The sequence below is a fragment of the Argopecten irradians genome, chromosome 2, assembly GCF_041381155.1.
Source record: "Argopecten irradians isolate NY chromosome 2, Ai_NY, whole genome shotgun sequence".
NCBI classification, from domain to species: Eukaryota; Metazoa; Mollusca; class Bivalvia; order Pectinida; family Pectinidae; genus Argopecten; species Argopecten irradians.
Window position 1 is genome coordinate 46,382,527 of NC_091135.1, and position 7,916 is coordinate 46,390,442.

Below are 7,916 nucleotides of genomic sequence, written 5' to 3' on the forward strand. Positions count from 1 at the left end.
CTCTTGTCCGCTATGCGCTGTGTGTTGTGCGCTATGTGTAAACTTTTATTCAAATGACTCTCTGTAAACAAAAGGCCTAGGGTACTGATATTTGGTCTATAGCTTGCTGATATTTGGTCTATAGCTTGCTGATATTTTGTCTGTAGCTTGCTGATATTGGGTTTGTAGTTTTTACAAAGGAGTAACCTTGATCTTCATTCAAGGTCGCAGGGTCAAATTCAGTCTAAAATCTTACAACAACCTCTTGTGAATACCTAATAGGCCTATAGACCTGATATTGGAGCTGCAGCATGCTGGGTTGAAAGGCTGCCAAGTTTGTTCCAATGAATGACCTTGACCTTCGTTCAGGGTCACAGGGGTCAAATACGCTAAAATATTTAATCAACTAATTGTCAGTCTAAAATCTTACAACAACCTCTTGTGAGTACCTAATAGGCCTATAGACCTGATATTGGAGCTGCAGCATGCTGGGTTGAAAGGCTGCCAAGTTTGTTCCAATGAATGACCTTGACCTTCGTTCAGGGTCACAGGGGTCAAATACGCTAAAATATTTAATCAACTAATTGTCATTAACTAAGAGGCCTAGTGACATTATATAAGAGCTATGTCATGCTGGAATGGAGGGCTGCCAAGTTTGTTCAAATGAATGACCTTGATCTTCATTCAAGGTCGCAGGGGTCAAAATGGCTAAAATCTTTACATGAATTTTTTTTTTTTTTTTTTTTTTTCAAAAATGTTATTTTATTCAGTAAATAACAATACATTTCCCATTCGCATATCTAGGGCTCTCATTCAATTTCCATATTTGTTATAATTTAGATCAAATTTACCTCACTCTTCTCTCTTACCTAATAACAGATGTATTAAGAATTTGCACTTGCATACATTTCAATCGGGCTGGTGATATACATTGATGAAGGGCTACCCTGTGTGTTCAAATGAATGACCTTGACCTTCATTCAAGGTCACACAGGTCAAAATGGTAAAAATGTTTAAACAACTACTTATGGATTATTTAGAGGCCTAGAGACCTGATATTGGGATTTTGATATACTGATATATAGTGATCATTTTCAGTCTATTTGATTCTTTTGTATTGATTCAAAAGTTGTTGTGCCACTAGGGTATACTTTGACTGTGCTGTATTGTGTCAATGGTCAGAAAACCTAAACTCTTGATAGATAAAGACTTACTGGTATGAAGAAACCACGGATATTATTATGTTACTTAGTGAATCAGAATTTAGATACTGAGAAAGGCACAAACATCTACATCATCATTTTATTATACCCAATGACATGTAGGTGATATTGTTTTGACCTCTGTGCGTATGTGTGTCCATTTGAAATACTTTTCAAGCTATAACTCCAAAACCTTTTATTTTTTAACCTAGCTTCATGAGACTTTTTGTATGTATCAAGCTAGTGCTCTAGTTGTGCAATTTACTATTGTGGACCTCCCTTTATATATTCAACATATTCAAATCTGATCTAGGACAATACCAACCTCTATTTAAAACGTCAACACTTAGGTTCTAACATCAAACTACATACCACTGCAAGATGCAGGGATATTGCCATGCATAGTGGCATCTTGTTGGATTTCATTGATATGTTGACGTTCATTTCCCTGATCAGCTGATTGAAGCCTTAATACACTATAAACCATACTTTTATAGGTAACATATGGATGTATAGAGTACGTACTCCATCTATAAAGGATATTGTGACAATTGAAAACATGTGTAATACTATAGATCACCAATACACATTACATGAACTGATGGGTGTACGATACAGCTGTAGCTCAAATAAAACTATATCAACACTAGAAATTTAGTTTACAGAGTTTACAAAGCTGTGAACTCATAAGTTTACAGAGAACCAAATATCTCTTACAGCATCGTAATTGTAGTGACCAAGGGTCAGTGGAAGGATGCCACCAGTTGTCAGAATAACATTGATCCTGTTTGTTGATTTTATTGAGTATTTTTAACAGTATTTTATATGCTTGAGTGAGGTTGCTACTGCAATCTACTTTAGCAAAATTTGCAACCCCAGTGCATTCTGGAAAATGAATAATTATCAAATACATATTGATTAAGGAAATTCCAATAAATTTGCATTCTGCAAAAATTAATCTTCACAAATTTTTCCTGAGACTGACATTGCGAAATTTAGTAGCCGTGAAAGAAAATTTAGTATACAAGAAGCTATCCTTTTAATGTTACCTGGTTATAGAGCATGGGATATAGAGCACAAGGACTGCCGATAATAGCTGTTGAAAGTACATCAAAAAAGTATATAAAATTTTTTAAATGAGCTAATACAGGCCCTTTTGGCCTGCTATTGAGAGAGTCGATAATACATCAAATAAGTGTTAATGTTTAATCTTTGAACAAGCTGATACAGGTCTTCTTGGCCTTACTCTTCATAGTAATTGATATAATGTAAGATCTACATGACTTAAGGCAAAGATTACAGTGCTTAAATATCATAAACACACAAGTATACACAGGTAAGGCATTGTTACAGTTAAATGGCTCGGGTGACACCATAGAGTCACTTAGTGTTGGAAAGGTTCGACAAATATCAATGGTTCCGAACATGTACAGTCGCCATAATGTGGCTTATGAAATAGATATATGATCATATTTGTGCAGTGATGCATGCAACATATAGAGATTGGATCATTATGCTGTTTACAGCTGTTGATATTTCGCAGCGGTATACAGTCAAACACATGGTAAACCAGGCTTTTTTTTAGCTTGGCCTAGTTCATGGACAGTCAGCTGTGGAGACATATTGTGAATCAAATTTAAAATAAAGTATTTTAGTCTGACAGCAGCAAAACAAGTTTTAAGCAGTTTATTTTAAGTGTTGGGTGTATTGTGATTTAATGCAGCAGATTGATCCACCCGCCACTGACTTCGGTGGTGTATAATTGAGAGTATCTCACAGACTCACAGTACTTACTGTTAGAACACAACATGGGCGGTGTTTTCTCTTTTTTACAACCCCCAAAGGACTTAGCACCAGTCTCTACAGAGGGCAGGTTCACCCAGCCCCGCAGTTCAGCTCTGGAGGAAACAGGTATATATTAATATGTAACTGTAGATGGTTAATTTATGAACAGAAATTTCCTATATCCTACAGATTCTACACTCACTTTTAATCAGATAAATTATCAGTCCTCTAGATCATTTATTCATATTAGTTTCATCACCTTCAGATAAATCACCTGCATATAATATAACATCAGTTGCAGCCTTGGCCTCCACATACAATGTCTGCAAATGCATCATTTTCCAATGCATTACGGTACTATAGTACTTTTGAACAACATATGTAAACACATCAGTTTCAGACCCTCCTGATCATTTACCTGTATAAACACATCAGTTTCAGACCCTCCAGATCATTTACCTGTATAAACACGTCAGTTTTAGACCCTCCAGATCATTTACCAGAAACACATCATTCAGACCCTCCAGATCATTTACCTGTATAAACACATCAGTTTCAGACCCTCCAGATCATTTACCTGTATAAACACATCAGTTTCAGACCCTCCAGATCATTTACCTGTATAAACACATCAGTTTCAGACCCTCCAGATCATTTACCTGTATAAACACATCAATTTTCAGACCCTCCAGATCATGTACCTGTATACGAAACACATCCAGTTTCAGACCCTCCAGATCATTTTCCTGTATAAACACATCAGTTTCAGACCCTCCAGATCATTTACCTGTATAAACACATCAGTTTCAGACCCTCCAGATCATGTACCTGTATAAACACATCAGTTTCAGACCCTCCAGATCATTTACCTGTATAAACACATCAGTTTCAGACCCTCCAGATCATTTACCTGTATAAACACATCAGTTTCAGACCCTCCAGATCATTTACCTGTATAAACACATCAGTTTCAGACCCTCCAGATCATTTACCTGTATAAACACATCAGTTTCAGACCCTCCAGATCATTTACCTGTATAAACACATCAGTTTCAGACCCTCCAGATCATTTACCTGTATAAACACATCAGTTTCAGACCCTCCAGATCATTTACCTGTATAAACACATCAGTTTCAGACCCTCCAGATCATTTACCTGTATAAACACATCAGTTTCAGACCCTCCAGATCATTTACCTGTATAAACACATCAGTTTCAGACCCTCCAGATCATTTACCTGTATAAACACATCAGTTTCAGACCCTCCAGATCATTTACCTGTATAAACACATCAGTTTCAGACCCTCCAGATCATTTACCTGTATAAACACATCAGTTTCAGACCCTCCAGATCATTTACCTGTATAAACACATCAGTTTCAGACCCTCCAGATCATTTACCTGTATAAACACATCAGTTTCAGACCCTCCAGATCATTTACCTGTATAAACACACATCAGTTTCAGACCCTCCAGATCATTTACCATATGAAAAATGAAACCTGTATAAACACATCAGTTTCAACCCTCCAGATCTTTTACCTGTATAAACACATCAGTTTCAGACCCTCCAGATCATTTACCTGTATAAACACATCAGTTTCAGACCCTCCAGATCATTTACCTGTATAAACACATCAGTTTCAGAAACCCTCCAGATCATTTACCTGTATAAACACATCAGTTTCAGACCCTCCAGATCATTTACCTGTATCAAACACATCAGTTTCAGACCCTCCAGATCATTTACCTGTATAAACACATCAGTTTCAGACCCTCAGATCATGTACCTGTATAAACACATCAGTTTCAGACCCTCCAGATCATTTACCTGTATAAACACATCAGTTTTCAGACCCTCCAGATCATTTACCTGTATAAACACATCAGTTTTCAGACACCTCCAGACCCTCAGATCATTTACCTGTATAAACACATCAGTTTCAGACCCTCCAGATCATTTACCTGTATAAACACATCAGTTTCAGACCCTCCAGATCATTTACCTGTATAAACACATCAGTTTCAGACCCTCCAGATCATTTACCTGTATAAACACATCAGTTTCAGACCCTCCAGATCATTTACCTGTATAAACACATCAGTTTCAAACCCTCCAGATCATGTACCTGTATAAACACATCAGTTTCAGACCCTCCAGATCATTTACCTGTATAAACACATCAGTTTCAGACCCTCCAGATCATTTACCTGTATAAACACATCAGTTTCAGACCCTCCAGATCATTTACCTGTATAAACACATCAGTTTCAGACCCTCCAGATCATTTACCTGTATAAACACATCAGTTTCAGACCCTCCAGATCATTTACCTGTATAAACACATCAGTTTCAGACCCTCCAGATCATTTACCTGTATAAACACATCAGTTTCAGACCCTCCAGATCATTTACCTGTATAAACACATCAGTTTCAGACCCTCCAGATCATTTACCTGTATAAACACATCAGTTTCAGACCCTCCAGATCATTTACCTGTATAAACACATCAGTTTCAGACCCTCCAGATCATTTACCTGTATAAACACATCAGTTTCAAACCCTCCAGATCATTTACCTGTATAAACACATCAGTTTCAGACCCTCCAGATCATTTACCTGTATAAACACATCAGTTTCAGACCCTCCAGATCATTTACCTGTATAAACACATCAGTTTCAGACCCTCCAGATCATTTACCTGTATAAACACATCAGTTTCAGACCCTCCAGATCATTTACCTGTATAAACACATCAGTTTCAGACCCTCCAGATCATTTACCTGTATAAACACATCAGTTTCAGACCCTCCAGATCATTTACCTGTATAAACACATCAGTTTCAGACCCTCCAGATCATTTACCTGTATAAACACATCAGTTTCAGACCCTCCAGATCATTTACCTGTATAAACACATCAGTTTCAGACCCTCCAGATCATTTACCTGTATAAAACACATCAGTTTCAGACCCTCCAGATCATTTACCTGTATAAACACATCAGTTTCAGACCCTCCAGATCATTTACCTGTATAAACACATCAGTTTCAGACCCTCCAGATCATTTACCTGTATAAACACATCAGTTTCAGACCCTCCAGATCATTTACTGTATAAAACACATCAGTTTCAGACCCTCCAGATCATTTACCTGTATAAACACATCAGTTTCAGACCCTCCAGATCATTTACCTGTATAAACACATCAGTTTCAGACCCTCCAGATCATTTACCTGTATAAACACATCAGTTTCAGACCCTCCAGATCATTTACCTGTATAAACACATCAGTTTCAGACCCTCCAGATCATTTACCTGTATAAACACATCAGTTTCAGACCCTCCAGATCATTTACCTGTATAAACACATCAGTTTCAGACCCTCCAGATCATTTACCTGTATAACAACAAAACACCTTTCAGTTTCAGACCCTCCAGATCATTTACCTGTATAAACACATCAGTTTCAGACCCTCCAGATCATTTACCTGTATAAACACATCAGTTTCAGACCCTCCAGATCATTTACCTGTATAAACACATCAGTTTCAGACCCTCCAGATCATTTACCTGTATAAACACATCAGTTTCAGACCCTCCAGATCATTTACCTGTATAAACACATCAGTTTCAGACCCTCCAGATCATTTACCTGTATAAACACATCAGTTTTCAGACCCTCCAGATCATTTACCTGTATAAACACATCAGTTTCAGACCCTCCAGATCATTTACCTGTATAAACACATCAGTTTCAGACCCTCCAGATCATTTACCTGTATAAACACATCAGTTTCAGACCCTCCAGATCATTTACCTGTATAAACACATCAGTTTCAGACCCTCCAGATCATTTACCTGTATAAACACATCAGTTTCAGACCCTCCAGATCATTTACCTGTATAAACACATCAGTTTCAGACCCTCCAGATCATTTACCTGTATAAACACATCAGTTTCAGACCCTCCAGATCATTTACCTGTATAAAACTCAGTTTCAGACCCTCCAGATCATTTACCTGTATAAACACATCAGTTTCAGACCCTCCAGATCATTTACCTGTATAAACACATCAGTTTCAGACCCTCCAGATCATGTACCTGTATAAACACATCAGTTTCAGACCCTCCAGATCATTTACCTGTATAAACACATCAGTTTCAGACCCTCCAGATCATTTACCTGTATAAACACATCAGTTTCAGACCCTCCAGATCATTTACCTGTATAAACACATCAGTTTCAGACCCTCCAGATCATTTACCTGTATAAACACATCAGTTTTTCAGACCCTCCAGATCATTTACCTGTATAAACACATCAGTTTCAGACCCTCCAGATCATTTACCTGTATAAACACATCAGTTTCAGACCCTCCAGATCATTTACCTGTATAAACACATCAGTTTCAGACCCTCCAGATCATTTACCTGTATAAACACATCAGTTTCAAACCCTCCAGATCATTTACGTGTATAAACACATCAGTTTCAGACCCTCCAGATCATTTACCTGTATAAACACATCAGTTTCAGACCCTCCAGATCATTTACCTGTATAAACACATCAGTTTCAGACCCTCCAGATCATTTACCTGTATAAACACATCATCAGTTTCAGACCCTCCAGATCATTTACCTGTATAAACACACATCAGTTTCAGACCCCTCCAGATCATTTACCTGTATAAACACATCAGTTTCAGACCCTCCAGATCATTTACCTGTATAAACACATCATCAGTTTCAGACCCTCCAGATCATGTACCTGTATAAACACATCAGTTTCAGACCCTCCAGATCATTTACCTGTATAAACACATCAGTTTCAGACCCTCCAGATCATTTACCTGTATAAACACATCAGTTTCAGACCCTCCAGATCATTTACCTGTATAAACACATCAGTTTCAGACCCTCCAGATCATTTACCTGTATAAACAC